Raw genomic sequence first — 16587 nt, 5'->3', positions numbered from 1 at the left:
TGAACCACAGCAAATGTCACTAAATCGAACTTGTTACAAAAGCAGTAATAGGGTTTTCCACTTGAAATGATTTAAGTAACAGAAAACTTCTCCCTTACCTGTCACTCTTCCGACCCAGTCAGTGGAACAGGCCCTCCACAGAAACGAAAAATATGGGCGGCGGCAGCCACCAGCGTGGGACAGGGGTTCAGAAGGTAGAGGCAGGGCCTGCTCCTATGCTAATTGCTCGTTTAGCTTAAAAAATATCTTTATTGAAGGTAAATAACACAATAAACAATTACAATTTGATACACTCTGACATACTATACACCTATGAAACCACCACCTCAGTTAAGGTAATGAACACATCTACACTCCCAAAAGTCTCCTTGTGTCCCTCTGTAACCCCACCCCCGACGCCTAGGCAACCATGAATCTGCTTTCTGTCACTACACGTAAGTTTGCATCTTCTAGAGTTTTATATACGTGGAATCATACAGTATGTACTTTTCTGTGGTCTGGCTTCGCTCCCTCAGCATGGTTACTTTGAGATGCATCCGTGCTGTTGCATGTCTTTACACGGATGTCTGCCCTCGTTTCTCTTGGGTAAACACCTAGGAGTGGAAAGGCTGGATCATACACGGCAAGCATACGTTTAACCCATTAGGAAACTGCTGAACTGTCTTCAACACGGTTGCACCATTTTTCATGCCCACCATCAGTGCATGAGAGTCCGGCGCCTGCACACCCTCGGCAGCACGTGGTATGGTCAGTCTTTTCCATTTTAGCCACTGTAATAGGTGGTTAGTGGTGTCTCGTTGTGTGTTTTTTTTTTAATAAATTTATTTATTTTATTTTTGGCTGCGTTGGGTCTTTGTTGCTGCACGCGGGCCCCTCTCTGGTTGCGGCGAGCAGGGGCCACTCTCCACTGTGGTGCACAGGCTCCTCACTGTGGTGGCCTCTCCCGTTGGGAGCACGGGCTCTAGGCGTGCGGGCTTCAGTAGTTGTGGCACACAGGCTTAGTTGCTCCGCGGCATGTGGGATCCTCCCGGACCAGGGCTCAAACCCGTGTCGCCTGCACTGGCAGGCAGACCCCCAACCACTGAGCCACCAGAGAAGCCCCTTGACATGGACCATTTTTAAAGTCGTTATTGAATTTTGTTACAATATTGCTTCTGTTTTGGTTTTTGGCCACAAGGCATGTGGGATCTTAGCTCCCCAACCAGGGATCCAACCCACACTCCCTGAATTGAAAGGCGAAGTCCTAACCACTGGATGGCCAGGGAAGTCCCCTCGTTGTGGCTTTAATTTGCATTTCCCTGATGGCTAATGATTTTTCACGTGCTCATCTGCCATCTCTCTATATTCTCTGGTGAAGTCTCTGTTCAAATCACTTGCTTTTTTTTCAGGTTGTTGTTTTCTTAATATTGAATTGTAAGAGTTCTTTACTTATTCTAGACATAAGTTATGTAGAAAACGTGTGATCGGCTAGTATTTTCTGCCAGTCTGTGGCTTGTCTTTTCATTCTCTTAACAGTGTTTTTGGAGGAGGAGATATTTTTAAATTTGATGAAGTCCAATTTATAAATGTTCTCTTTAATGAACTGTGTCTTTGATGTCATTAAGAAACCCTTGCCTAACCCAAAGTCTCGACGATGTTCTGTTCCCTTTTAGGTGTTCTCTGCTGTGAGGTTGCGTCTGACTCACTCTGAGAGTTAGTTTTTGTCTATGGAGTCAAGTTCACCTTTTACGTATGGATACCGAACTGGTCAGGCACCTAATTCATTCGTTTTAGTTTTGTTTTTCAATTTAAAATTATTTCAGGGACTTCCCTGGTGATGCAGTGGTTAGGAAGCCGCCTGTCAATGCAGGGGACACGGGGTCGAGCCCTGGTCCGGGAAGATCCCACATGCCGCGGAGCAACTAAGCCTGTGTGCCACAACTACTGAGCCTGTGCTCTCTAGCCCGCGAGCTACAACTACCGAGCCCGCGAGCCACAACTACTGAAGCCCATGTGCCTAGAGGCCGTGCTCTGCAACAAGAGAAGCCACTGCAATAAGAAGCCCACGCACCGCAATGAAGAGCAGCCCCTGCTCGCCGCAACTAGAGAAAGCCTGGGCGCAGCAACGAAGACCCAAAGCAGCCAAAAAATGAATTAAATTTTTAATAAATAAATATAAAAAAATAAATAATTTCAACTTACAAAGAGTTGCAAGAATAATACAAAGAACTGGATACCCTTGCCCAGATTCACCACCAACACTGTGACACATTTATTGCCCCCATTCCATACAAACATATTGGAATTTTCTTCTGAATTGTGTGGCCTCACCTTTATCTGTATGATCTGCTGGTATTCCAACCAAGATTTGATTTGCAAAAGAGGCTCTTCTGCTTTCTACTGAAAGAAGCTGGAGAAATACTGCTCTTGTCCAGAATGTGGACCATCATCTCTGGGACCTTAGCCCTTCGTGCTGAACACTGACTGGATGAAGACTTTGAAGAGAAAACCCTTCTCTGGATCAATGTGTTTGAAAACAACTTTGGGCTTAAAAATGAGAGATGGGCAAAATTGTAACAAAAACCAGGTTCTCAAAAAAAGAAACCCTGAAGAAATTTAAATATTGTACTTTAAAAACTGGTAAGAATCAATTACGTCAAAATTACCTTAATTCAGAAGTGCTTCTGGTCTGGTCTCCAAAACATGTAAAATTGTCTGCAACAGAGAAAAGGCTGTATTTGCATTGATTCAGGTTGTGAGGCACCATATTCCATACATGTTAATAAGCACATAATTCCGCCCCTTTCCCATCACCATTTCTTGCCCCCAAATCACTTTACCTATCAGTACTTTGTATTAACTTAGTGGTAAGTTTTTCAGTGTGGAAAAGAAGAAATCTGATCTCAATTTCTTTAAAAAAAAAAAAGAAAAATCCTTAGAAATGCCTCAGGGAAAATATCTTGAATTAAACTGAAAAGCATCAGGGGGAAGGGGTGTTTAGAATCCTCTTACTACAAAAATTATAGTAACAGCAACAGAAAAAAAACATTGCAATTCAAGAAGATTCCAAGAGTAACCTTCCCCAGACTTTCCCATCTGGCCCACAGAGGATCTCATGTGAATGTCAAAGAAGCCACAGGCTGACTGTTCCCTAAGTGCAGGCAAGTCAACCTGGGCACATCTCCAGCCCATCCCTCTGGCCCAGTCCCGCTGCTGCAGTGCCGTCCGAAGATGTGGCCCTGGGTGTCCAGAAGGCCAGAGCAGCAGACACAGCAACAAGCCTCTGGACTTGCCTCTCATCACACTGCAGCCAGTGTGAAAAAATATTTACTTCTAGATTTCTTCTGAAATACCTGCTTGCTCTTTCCCAGAAACTAAGTCTCAATACACTTGAAGATGTTCTGCTAATCTCTCCAAAGTACTCTGTGGAAAGGCCGCTTTTGGACATTTCACAGGTTACCTCTTGCCTACTGATCAATTCTCTACTGCATTTACAAACTCAGCGCATGCCTCTAACCTGGGGTCAGGAGAGGCATCAACAAGCTGACGTCCCCCAGTTGAACTAGGAATTCTAAGGCATTTATTTATAACAAAATAGTTTTGTTTTCGAATTATGCTCGAACGCTGCCTATGTTATAAGCAAGCACATACTTTTCTGGCAGTAAAAGTGGGCATGGAAGAAAACAGTGTGGTGGTTCCTCAAAAAGTTAAACACAGAATCACCATACAAGCCAGCATTTCTACTTGTAGGTCTACATCCAAAAGAACTGGAAACAGGTATTCAATACATGTACATGTACGTTCACAGAAGCACTCTTCACAACAGCCGAAAGGGGGCAACAGCCCAAATGTCCATCAGGAGATGAATGGATAAACAAAGTGTGGTACACCCACACAATGCAATCCTATTCATCCATGAAGAGGAATGAAGCACTGCTACACATACAGCATGGATTACGCTACGTGAAGAAGCCAGACACAAAAGGTCACACACTGTATGATTCTGTTTATGTGAAATATCCAGAACACGCAAATCCACGGAGACAGAAGGCAGTAGCTGCCAGGGGCTCTGTGTGCAACGGACAACTGCTCGACGGATACAGGGATACTTCTGGGGTGAGAAAAATGTTCTGGAATTAGGTAGAGGTAGTGGCTGCACAACACTGTGAATTACTAAAATGCCACTGAATTCTTCACTTTAAAATGGTTTTGTTATATGAATTTTACCTCGGGGTGGGGGAAAGAATAAGTGCTGTTAAAGGTACTTGAAAAAACCAAACCAAACCAAACCGGTGGGTGTGGAAGAAGTTGGAGACAGGGGCAAACTACGGCTCTCGCCCCCATGAACCCTCTGAGCCGGGCTCCCAGGAGTGTACACCCAAGGCTTCATGAAGCCATCAAACTGAAAGCCGGGGAATCTCAACCTTGGCACAACTGACAGGTTTTTTTACATTTATTATTTTTTTTATTTATTTATTATTTTTGGCTGCACTGGGTCTTTGTTGCTGCGCACGGGCTTTCTCTAGTTGCAGTGAGCGGGGGCTACTCTTCATTGCAGTGTGCGGGCTTCTCACTGTGGTGGCTTCTCTTGCTGTGGAGCACGGGTTCTAGGCGCGCGGGTTGCAATAGCTGTGGCACGTGGGCTTCAGTAGTTGTGGCTTGCGTGCTCTAGAGCGCAGGCTCAGTAGTTGTGGTGCACGGGCTTAGCTGCTCTCTGCAGCATGTGGGATCTTCCCGGAACAGGGCTTGAACCCATGTTCCCTGCATTGACAGGCGGATTCTTAACCACTGTGCCACCTGGGAAGCCCCACAACTGACATTTTAGAGTGGCTTGTTCTCTGTGGTGGGGGCCGTCCTGTCTTCTGTAGGATATTCAGCAGCTGGCCGGCCTCAGCATCCCCTTCCCCAGCTGTGACAACCCCAAATTTCCAGACACCACTAGATGTCACATGGGGAGAGCAATACTAATCCCAGGTGAGAGCCACTCCTTTAAGGTAACTGTCACAATCACCCCAATCTCCAAATGTAAGTCCTTTCACGTATTTTCCACATCAAGAGACAGATAGAAGAAAGTAAAATAGAAAAATGTATCATTGTTTGCTCTAATTCAAAGGCCTAGACTGCCTTGTGGCTCAAGGCATGAAACAAAGTTCAAGCTCTCTATTCTTTGGAAGAGAAAACAGGGAGCTAACTCCCAGAGAGCACTGACCCTCCAGCTCACAGAGGATGCTGAGAGCACCACCAAACCACCTCCCCCTGATTCACATGGACAGCTGTCTGGACTCATTTCTGGCTAAAAATAAGACCCAAGTGGGGTTCTTTTTCTGACTGCCCAGCCCACAGAACCCAGCACAGAGAACAAGACCATTGTCTTAGACAGCAGCACACATTCATGTGAGCCTAAACTAGGGGTACCACTTTTACAGAAAATCAGAAAACCAGGGATTTAAAAAACCAAAGGCTACATTTTACAAAGCTACCACACCTACTAGAGGCAAAAGGTACAGTGGCAAGTGAGTCCCACCTTTAGACCCCTAAGGGCTGAGCACACTAGACTGATGAGCCTGGCTGACGGGTTTCCAGGGCCCACAGGGGAGGGGGCAGCGCATGGCCAGACAGTCAGGAGAAAAGATGGTTCTCAGGCAGCAGGCTGGCAGGGAGGACGCTCCATGGTTACTCTGAAGCCCAGCCACGAGGGGTGCTGCTACAGAGTGGAAGTAAGGGGTGGCATGAGTACATGCTGAATTGTTCTCTATTTAACGTTCTTAGAAAGAGACCCAGTTAGAAAGAGAAGTTGGAGGAAGACGCAAACATAAAATTCAAGAAAAAGGTACAACCGTTTACAGACCAATTTTTAGTCAAATTTTAAATATGTGAAATAAAATTCAAATCATATATTTAAACAGAGTAACAACAACTCTATCATGATTTTTATGAGCAAACCAAACACTTCTAATATTCCAAATAAACAGCGCCTCGCCTACCCCAACACTGCTTTTAGACCATCTTCCTTTGGCCGGTGGCGGCCTCCTGGAAGGAGGGCATGAGCCCTGCATCCCTCCCTCTTATCCTCTGTACACAGTCTGCCTATGCAAACCCGTGCAGCACAAAGCTTCCAGACCACTCCCTCACAGAGGGACCAGACAGCCGCACACCACACCCTCCCTGCCCAGTACTGCCTTCAGGCTGCCTCTGGCTGCACCTCAAACACTAGTCTTTGAAGTCTACCCAATACCTTGGCTTAATTTTAAGTGATGTATGGGTCAAATCCCTTGAACATCCATTCACTCAACAACTATTTCCATGCCTATAATGTGAGACAGTGTGCTAACGCTGAAAACAACATGTCACAACCAGGGATGTGAGCCACCTACATGGGTCTTACAGTCTCGTGGAGAAAGCATGAAAAATTACCCTATGAGGTACAGAGAGAAAAAACGAGAGGGACTGTACCAACACAAACTACACTAATAAAAATCCAGAAGGGCTGCTTTCTACAGCCTCCAATTACAAAATAAGACATGGCGTGTAACATACAGCATAAGGAATATGGCCAGTAATATCGTGATAGCTTCTGTATGGGGACAGAAGGTTATAGACTTATCGTGGGGATCATTTCATATCGTATGCAAGCGTCACACCACTACGTACTGCACCTGAAACTAACGTAATATTGTACATCAGCGTCCTTCGGTTAAAAGGAAAGGGCTAGTTTCACACAGAGCTGTGTGGTACGGGCACAGTCCTGGAAATGCACGCACAGGCCAGGACCCCAAGGTTCAGAGAGCAGAGCGCTGAAGCAGGTGTGCAGCTGACCCAACCCCGGCTCTGGGGTCAGAGGGAACGGGCCCTGCCCCCAGCCCAGAGAAGCCACTGCACAAAAGCTGGGGAGGACTCCGAGCCATTCTCAGTGGCCAGGGGCACCACAGTCCGCTCAAGGCGCTCAAGAGCCAAGGCAGTTCTAGTCCCACGATTTTTTTTTTTTTTTGGCTGCGTTGGGTGTTGGTTGCTGCGCGTGGGCTTTTCTCTAGTTGCGGTGAGCTGGGGCTACTCTTCGTTGCGGTGTGCGGGCTTCTCACTGCGGTGGCTTCTCTGGTTGCGGAGCACAGGCTCTAGGTGCACGGTCTTCAGTAGTTATGGCACACGGGCTCTGCAGTTGTGGCACACAGGCTTAGTTGCTCCGCGGCATGTGGGATCTTTCCCGGACCGGGGATCAAACACGTGTTCCCTGCGTTGGCAAGTGGATTCTTAACCACTGCGCCACCAGGGAAGCCATGTTCCCAGGATTTTATTAGGCTAATATCCTTAGAGAAGATCTTAAAAGATGGAATTATTCTATGTCAAAGATTAGGCACTTTAAGGCTCCTGATAAGATCAACTAAGCCTATCTTTTGATTCAGTACAGTTGCTAATTTAGCAATATTAAATCTCTCTGTGATGAACTTCTTTGTACACACATAATCTAGTATCATGAGATTTTAAGTATCAAATACTAGCATTTGTATGAGTACTGTTATTCCAACATTTTTCAAAATCTAAAAACTGAGTCCTCTTGAGATATACCTAGAGAATTCCTTTACTGGGGACATTAAAATTTCAAATCAAGCAAAGGTACACCTGTTGGGAATGATTCCTTCTATATCCACATAACCTCACACATGTCCCCTGTTACTTATCTGTAATTCTGAGATAACTAAACCCAGACAGAACGGACATAAGGGCATTAATTAGCCTTTATCCTGTTCAGTGTGAACAGTCATACATTTTATCACAAGATTTAAGGTGTCTGATTATAAGTCCTGCTGCGGGCACTGTGCACGTGTGATATACACACCACTTCATCTTTCTAAACCCTGAAAAAGGCTGAATTCTAGAACACATCCAGTCCTAAGAGTTTTGCATGAAGGACTGGGGGCTTGTAAGAGACAAAGTAAACTTCTCAGTTCTCAATAATTCTCTAGTACAAACCTGTCCTGAAGAGGCAGAATATGAAATGATAACGTGAAGGAGGTCCCCTAGCCAAATTTAGGAATAAATCTGAGGGTAAAAAGGAATCATAATTAGGGCTTCCCTGGTGGCGCAGTGGTTGAGAGTCCGCCTGCTGATGCAGGGGACATGGGTTCATGCCCCGGTCCGGGAAGATCCCACATGCCGCGGAGCAACTGGGCCCGTGAGCCACAACTACTGAGCCTGCGCGTCTGGAGCCTGTGCTCCTCAACAAGAGAGGCCACAACAGTGAGAGGCCCGCGCACTGCGATGAAGAGCGGCCCCCACTTGCCACAACTAGAGAAAGCCCTCGCACAGAAACGAAGACCCAACACAGCAAGAATAAATAAATTAATTAATAAACTCCTACCCCCAACATCTTAAAAAAAAAAAAAAAGGTGGGAAGACTGCTCAAGATGTAGTGACCCTCAGGAGACAAGATAACAAAATGTGCAACACATGAGCTTGATTAAACCCTGGAGTTGAATAAAGGACATGAAGACGTTCTGAAGAAAACTGAAGAAATCTAAACGTGGACTTGGATTACGCATTAGTGAATCAACGCCAAGACTTGGGGTGTCACGAAACTACTGTGGGTATGTCAGAGGACAGCCCTGTTCTTGGGACAGGCTGCAGTTGTGAAGAACAAAGTACCATGACACAACAGTCAAACGGTTCACCAAAAAAGCAAGAGAAAATGCTACAAATTACCGAAATTTGGTGAAAGGTACAAGAACGTTCACTGACCTATTCTTTCAACTTTCTGTAGCTTCAAAAGTTATTCAAAATTAAAAGCTGGGGAAGGGAAATACTACAGCCAACAAAAGGCAAATATAGATTTAAAAAATATGCCCTTGCAGTGATCAAATGAAAGATGGGATGACCTGAAGATAAAGTCAGAGAAAATAACTTATTTTATAACTATTTTTTTGACTTTTCCACTGACTACAGTAAGAAAAAGCTTTAGTAGCTGGAAAACTTGGTACAACCTCAAGATTTAATGACTCAATCAATGCAGTTTGATTTTTAAGAGTATACTTTAAAAAAAAGATGAATATTTAACTTTTCATATTTAATTAATTTTTATTCATTTTAACAGTGTTTTAAGTGTTTTTTTCCTCAGGCTGGCTAGAGGTTTATCAATATGATTTTTTCAAAGGACCAATTTTCAGTTTCACTGATTTTTCCTACTGTATTTCTGCTTTCAGTTTCACAAAATTCTCTCTTGCTGTCGTTATTTTCTTCCTTGTGCTTGTTTTGAAATCAATGTGCTCTTCTTTTAGTTTCTTAAGGTAGAAGCTCAGATTGGCGAGGCCTTTTCTGTTTTCTGTAGTAAGCATTTAATTCTACAGATCTCCCTATAAGCACTGCTTTCACTACGCCCCACAAATGTTGATATGTTTTGTTGTCACTTTCATTCAAATTAAAATTTTCAAGTTTCCCTTATGAGGTCATCTTTAATTTTCAACTACCTGGGGACTTTCCAGACAGCGTTCTGTTCCTGTTCTCTAATTTAACTCCACTGCAATCACAGCTACTGTCTAGCCCCTGACAGCTCCAACCGCTGGGTCCTCCTCAAGTCTGGCTTCCACTGATTCCTTTATCTCTTAACAACAGATCACTTTCTGTGTATCACATATAATTTTTCACTGTGCACCAGAGAAAAGCAGCAGAAACCAAAGTAAACAGTATCTACACCTACGGACGGGACACCCCTTCTTCTGTGGGGCCATCAGTATGGAAAGTTGAGTCAATCTACTCTTCAGCTGAGTTGCGCGCAGGTTTTGTAATCCTCAGCACGCCACAGCCTTCAAATTTCTTCAACAGTAAACTGCCTTCACCTTTACGACACTAGAATACTGTTCTCAAAAATTATTGGCCAAAGAAGAAATACACCCCTCCAAACCCGCTGCAAGCGGAAGTGAGGCAGAAGCGCAAGTCATCCGACTTCTGCTCACATTCAGATCCACATGAAGATGGAAACAAGTGTGCAGGCCGCCTCGGTTTGAGGGTGAGCCTCCAACTTCATTCTGGCAGAAAGGTGGGTGTTTGCTAAACTGAAAAAAACCCAAAAACCAACATACTGCGACAGAATATACGAGGACTCCCCCAAAGTTAACGTTCTGCCCCACACGGTACACACAGTCTTTGGCAGAGGACACACCTTGCCCCACACCCACAAAGGCTCCGTTAACCCCGTTTCCTGGGAGGCTGGGGCTCTGCCTTGCTTCCACTCGTGTGTCCAGAGGTTCCTTAACGAGTATCTTCAGGTGCTGCGTTGGATGTTCTGTACAAAGGTTGGACTTGCCTGTGGAACACTGCCAGCCACACTCCCGGCATCATACCACACAGTGATTGCATACAGTGACACATCAAGAACCTCCTGTCTGCACCGCCTCCTTCTCAAGAACACACCAGGGCTGCAGTTTCCACCATCACAGTCTGCGAACCAGCTCTGTATGAAGGTGCACCAGGGGCAGGAGAGGCGCACAGGAGCACTTGGGATGCTCCTACCTAAAACAGTTTTGGCTAACCCTAGATGCTGAATAATAAGTTTCTAACCATGCTCAGTTTTTTGTTTTTTTAATTTATTTATTTATTTTTGGCTGCGTTGGGTCTTTGTTGCTGCGTGCGGGCTTTCTCTAGTTGCAGCGAGCAGGGGCTACTCTTCGTTGTGGTGCACGGGCTTCCCATTGCGGTGGCTTCTCTTGTTGCGGAGCACGGGCTCTAGGCACACGGGCTTCAGTAGCTGTGCCTCGCAGGCTCTAGAGCGCAGGCTCAGTAGTTGTGTGGCACACGGGCTTAGTTGCTCCGCGGCATGTGGGGTCTTTCCCGGACCAGGGCTCTAACCCGTGTCCCCTGCATTGGCATGTGGAGTCTTTTTTCTTTTTTCTTCGGTATGCGGGCCTCTCACTGTTGTGGCCTCTCCCGTTGCAGAGCACAGGCTCCGGATGCGCAGGCTCAGCGGCCATGGCTCACGGGCCCAGCTGCTCCGCGGCATGTGGGATCCTCTCGGACCGGGGCATGAACCCGTGTCCCCCGCACCGGCAGGCAGACCCTCAACCACTGCGCCACCAGGGAAGCCCTCAATTGTTTTTTAAATTATCCTGTATTCTCTTGTGTTCATTAAAAGCTTAAAAAAACACACACATTTCACTGTGGTTTCCATATGAGACAGTAAATCTTTGGGGGAAAAGTTATGAGAGAAACTTTATTTTTTGCAGAAGGGTGGTTAACTATGCAATATGACCTGCTAAGAGTTCCAACTGGGAATGTAAACTGATACAGCCACTATGGAGAACAGTATGGAGGTTCCTTAAAATAGTAAAAACAGAATTACTGGGCTTCCCTGGTGGCGCAGTGGTTGAGAATCCGCCTGCCAATGCAGGGGACACGGGTTCGATCCCTGGTCCGAGAAGACCCCACATGACGCGGAGCAACTAAGCCCGTGCACCACAACTACTGAGCCCACAGGCCGCAACTACCGAATCCCACGCCCCTAGAGCACAAAGCTTGTGCTCCACAAAGAAGCCACCGCGATGAGAAGCCAGCACGCTGCAACGAAGAGTAGCCCCTGCTCGCGGCAACTATAGAAAGCCCACGTGCAGCAACGAAGACCCAACACACAGCCAAAAATGAATAAATAAAATAAATAAATTTATTAAAAAGAAAAAAAGACACATGCATCCCAATGTTCACTGCAGCACTATTTACAATAGCCAGGTCATGGAAGAAACCTAAATGTCCATGAACAGAGGAATGGATAAAGAAGATATGGTACATATATATACAATGGAATATTACTCAGACATAAAAAGGAACGAAATTGGGTCATTTGCAGAGACGTGGATGGACCTAGAGACTGTCATACAGAGTGAAGTAAGTCAGAAAGAGAAAAACAAATATTGTATATTAACGCATATATGTGGAACCTAGAAAAATGGTACAGGTGAACCAGTTTGCAGGACAGAAATAGAGACACAGATGTAGAGAACAAACGTATGGACACCACTGGGGGAAAGTGGCGGGGGTGGTGGTGGGATGATTTGGGAGATTGGGATTGACATGTATACACTAATATGTATAAAATGGATAACTAATAAGAACCTGCTGTATAAAAATATAAAATAAAATTTAAAAAAAAACCAAAATCAAAAAAAGCTCCAACTTTTCCCCCAACTTTGGTTTGCCTAGAAGAATAGCTCAAATTTTGCAATAAAAAACTAACTTTACTATCAAACACAGTAGTAACTGCTTCACATTTGGCATGTTTTGGGGGGAAGAAGTACGGAAACACAGCCAGGGATACATCAATGTGGAAAATGGACAGAAGCAGCAATCTGCTCAGAGCACTTTAAATCCAACACAGAAGCAGGAGGCACAGCCGCAACGCTGGCAGTCTCCTCCCAGGGCTGCCTATATTCCCAGACTGAAACGACGTGCCAAGCGCCCAGCACAATGACTGAAGAGACACTGCAATCAAGCTACATGCTTCAGAACTCCAGAAGCAAAAGTAAGATCCTAGAAGCTTCCAGATGGAAAAAACCGGTGGTATACAAAGGATCGAGAATCAACAGCTCTGAATTCCCAACAGCAACACTGGAAACTGGGAGAAAACAGAGGAATGTCCTGAACTAACTGCAAGCAAGAACTGTATACTCAGAATTATCAATCCTAAGGTCAGAATAAAGACATACAAAGTCTAGGAAGCTACTAAAGGATATTTTCCCCCAAAGGGCGAAAAAATAAGGAAGACATCACATCTGGAGCTCAGGAGATCCAGAGGAGACATGATTTCCTTCTCTTTCTTTTCTGGACCTTAGATTTGGTGGTTAATGCACTCTTCGATACAGTAATGATATTCCGATACACTGACCACCCCAGAAGGTCTGACCCACATGGCACTCACGTGTGTTATCAGGCACTGCTCTGAGCACTGTGCCTACTGTTCCTCTAAGGCCCATAGCAACTTAATGAGCAAGCCTCAGGAGTGTACCCACTATCTTACGGATAGCTAAGCTGGTAGAGCTTAAGACCCCAAACTAGATTTTAACCATGTATCTCGAAAAAAGACATAGGTCAAATTATTGTTAACCAACCCTAAAATTTATCAGGTACTTACTATATGCCAAACGCTATGCTGCTAAGTACTTTATACTCATCATCTGATTAATTCCTCAATAACCCAACGAATACATACTGTTATCATCATTCCTTGTCATTTCAATTCTGTAAAATTACAGAAAAGATAGCTCAGGCAAAGGAAGGTCAGTAACTAACTCAAAGCTGAACAAAGAGGCACAGTTAGCATCACACCCAGTGAAGGGACTCAAGCCTAGGGGCTTACGTTGGCACTAAACTTACTGTCATTTTAAAATAATAAGTCTGTGTACATTTTTTAAAAAGAAAGAAAATCAGATACAAAAACTAAATTTGTCCCTTTGCTCAGAAAGTCCTTTGGCCTCTTCCCCTCTGCCAGGAAACAGCACTCAACCTTAGAGACAGAGCTTTATTAAACCTCCCTGACTGCCCCTCTCCCCAACTACCCAGCCTCCCTCCCGTTCTCTGACGCACTGCCATGTTCCCACCGTACTAGGCTGTAAGCAAGGGTTGTGCCTTGCCTTCATCGCTGCTTTGGACACTTTGCTTTGGAGCGGAGGGGTCTGTCACCACCTTTTCTAAGAGCTGCCCCCATTGTTCCTCCTCCAAACCCTGGTCTTGGGATGGTCCCCTGGCTCCCACTCACCCCAGTCAGAGCTGACCACACCAAGGACAGGCACCCAGCTCAAGTCAGACCAAACAAACTGTATCCCCCAATAATGTGGAAACTGAGACTGAGAGTGCAGTGGGCTCTCTGCGTCTGGAAGTGGGACATGAACTGGAGAGCTGTGGCAGGCCACCCTCCACGGCGTAGACGGAGCAGCAGGAAGAAGAGTAACACTGATGTACAAGAGGGGCACACTCCCCGCTGTTCCTGTCCCTTCCCAGGGCCTCTGCATTCCAGTCTTATAATTAATTCTTGTTTTTTCTTTTTTTTTAATATTTGAATTTTATTTTTTTTATACAGCAGGTTCTTATTAGTTATCAATTTTATACATATTGGTGTCTGTATGTCAATCCCAATCTCCCAATTCATCCCCCCCCCCCCCCGCCGCTTTCCCCCCTCGGTGTCCATACGTTTGTTCTCTACATCTGTGTCTCTATTTCTGCCCTGCAAACCGGTTCGTCTGTACCATTTTTCTAGATTCCACATATATGCGTTAATATACGGTATCTGTTTTTCTCTTTCTGACTTACTTCACTCTGCATGACAGTCTCTAGGTCCATCCACGTCTCTACATCTTCTTGTTTTTTCTTAATCTGGAGCTTCAGTTGGTTGGTTTCCTGCAACCAAATAACTCTACTAAAACTACCTGTATATCATACCTACACCAGCACCAAGCATCCGTTCCCTAAGTGCTTGCCAGTAAGTCCATGACCTCCTCAGTTTAGGGCTTCACCAACAGTCTCTGCGAGAGGACCCCCAAATTCCCACCTGTCTTATCTTCCAAGCCTGAACCCTTAGCCTCCAGTTATACGCCCTTTGCCTCCCACCTGGGGGATGGCAGCAACAGACCCTTAGCCCCCTGACCTGACTGTACGAGCAACACCTGACGTGCCAATCACCTCCTCCTCCTCGAACGCTGGGTGAGGGGATCACCATTCTTTCGCTGTCCCCCATCTCCTTGCTACGCCCTTTCCTGACTGCAGCCCGATCCCTAGAGTTCTGGCAGTGCACTGCTCTAAGGGCTCAATCCCCTATCACAGTAACAGGCTTTCCTTTCCAAACCCACTGATGGTGGATTCACCACCCACTTCCGGCACAGAAAACCCCCTCCCCGCAAGCTGCCACTCAATCCTACCCATCTGCCTGTCTCGCCCCCTGGACTCCACTCCCACTGTCCGGGCCTTTGCCTAGCCTGCTATTAACTTGCTTCCCCAGCCACCTCTTTCCCTCTCCAGCCATCCTATACACCACTGCCTGATTTATCTTTCTGAAGGGCAGCTCTTGACATCTGACTCCAGTCTTCAAGTGCTCCTCCTACAGAAGAAAATCAAACTTTTTTAGCCTGGCCTAGTCGAAAGCCCTTTTACCTTACCCACCATACTTCCAGGCACCCTCCCGCAGGATTCTGATTCATGGAGTCTGAGGATGGCCAAATACACGTACACAAACGCTGCGGGTGAACTTGGGGCTCTCTGCCAGATTTGGACCAAGATCCTGACCACTGGTCCCTTACAGAGAAATCCGAGAAACATTAACGTATTCTTGACTTGAAGAGTTAGAGACAACTTTTAAAAAGTAATATATTTCCCCACAGTCAAGAAAAAGGACAATGCTCCAAAACTTACCAGCTGAAGACATGAGCATTGTATTTCCTGTAAAAACTGCAAAACAGAAGGCACTCTGAATTGAAGTGTTTCTGTCACTCGTATTCTAAAGCGTCTGTGATTTACGATGGGAACTGGAAAGAAGCAAGAATCATAGACACTCTGTGCCTTCAGACCATTCAGAATCTGGCAGTGCTCTCTACTGTGAAGCTCAGCTGACGTCTGTGTTTATTATGTGGTCTCTGTTAGAAAAGCATTTTGTGAACCTGTTCTTGTGCCATACACCAGTTTAGGCCAAATACTTAGGAATATTTACAGGCATACTCTGTTTTACTGCACTTCAGAGATACTGCGTTTTCTACAAACTGAAGAGTTGTGACAGCCCCATGTTGAGCAAGTCCATCAGCGCCATTTTTCCAACAGCATTTACTCACTTTGTGTCTCTATGTCCCATTTTGGTAATTCCTGAAATATTTCAAACTTCTTAAGTATTATTATATTTGTTATGGTGTTACTACCTACTGTTACCATTATAACTCACTGAAGGACCAAACAATGATTAGCACTCTTTAGCAACGAAGTACTTTCAACTTAAGGTCTGTATGTTTTTCAACATAATGCTGTTGCACACTTAGCAGACTACAGTACAGTGCCAACACAACTCGTATGCGCACTGGGGCCACCAAAACAGTCATGTGATTTCCTTTATTGCAATACTCGCTTAACTGTGGCAGCAGAACCGAACCGGCAGTATCCCCAAAGTATGCCAGTACTTCCAGTTTGAAAGCATATAGCCATGCTATACAACAGCACTAAAATAGGATGAACGTTTTAAATTGTCCATAAAACATTTAACAATAAATGGTCTTGATATCTGGGCTCACGTTTGTGAGCCTTCATTCATGCATTCATCACGCCTGTTTCATGCCAAGCACTGAAGCAGGGGCTCCACACACTGACTGGTCCTTGCCACTCAAGTTTCTCACCTGGTTAAACTAAACACTGATAAACACAGCCACTTCTTATCTCTCTCTGGATGTGACAGGAGTTGCCAAATTAACTTTGTTTTCTCCATTCCTGGATTTTTACTCCAATTGCTATCCCTCTCTTAAAGGAAACCTTGTTGGTACAAAAAAGCCCAGTCATCAAAAAAGGGGTGAGAAGGGGGACCACAGTAAAGAAGCAGAAACACAACAAAGAAACGGGCATCAAAAATCTGTTTGGAGCACTTCCCTGGTGGTGCAGTGGCTA

The 16587-nt window shown here is 45.3% G+C and overlaps 1 protein-coding gene across 4 annotated transcripts in view; it reads right to left on the bottom strand.

The window, feature by feature from the left end:
* Positions 1-16587, bottom strand: part of GNB1 (G protein subunit beta 1) — a 91387-nt gene that overhangs the window by 37920 nt on the left and 36880 nt on the right. For 3 of the 4 annotated variants that reach the window (XM_082660466.1, XM_082660464.1, XM_082660463.1), the window contains exon 2: positions 2646-2694. The exons of the other annotated variant lie outside the window; for it this stretch is intronic. The gene's annotated coding sequence lies outside the window, so the exon portion shown is untranslated. The remainder of the gene's footprint in view (positions 1-2645; positions 2695-16587) is intronic. 4 annotated transcript variants of the gene reach the window in all.

Source organism: Grampus griseus (assembly GCF_964374135.1).
Source record: "Grampus griseus genome assembly, chromosome: 1".
In the NCBI taxonomy this organism is placed as follows: Eukaryota; Metazoa; Chordata; class Mammalia; order Artiodactyla; family Delphinidae; genus Grampus; species Grampus griseus.
The sequence above is the reverse complement of the archived record's forward strand: the minus strand, read 5'-3'. Positions and strand labels throughout refer to the sequence as shown.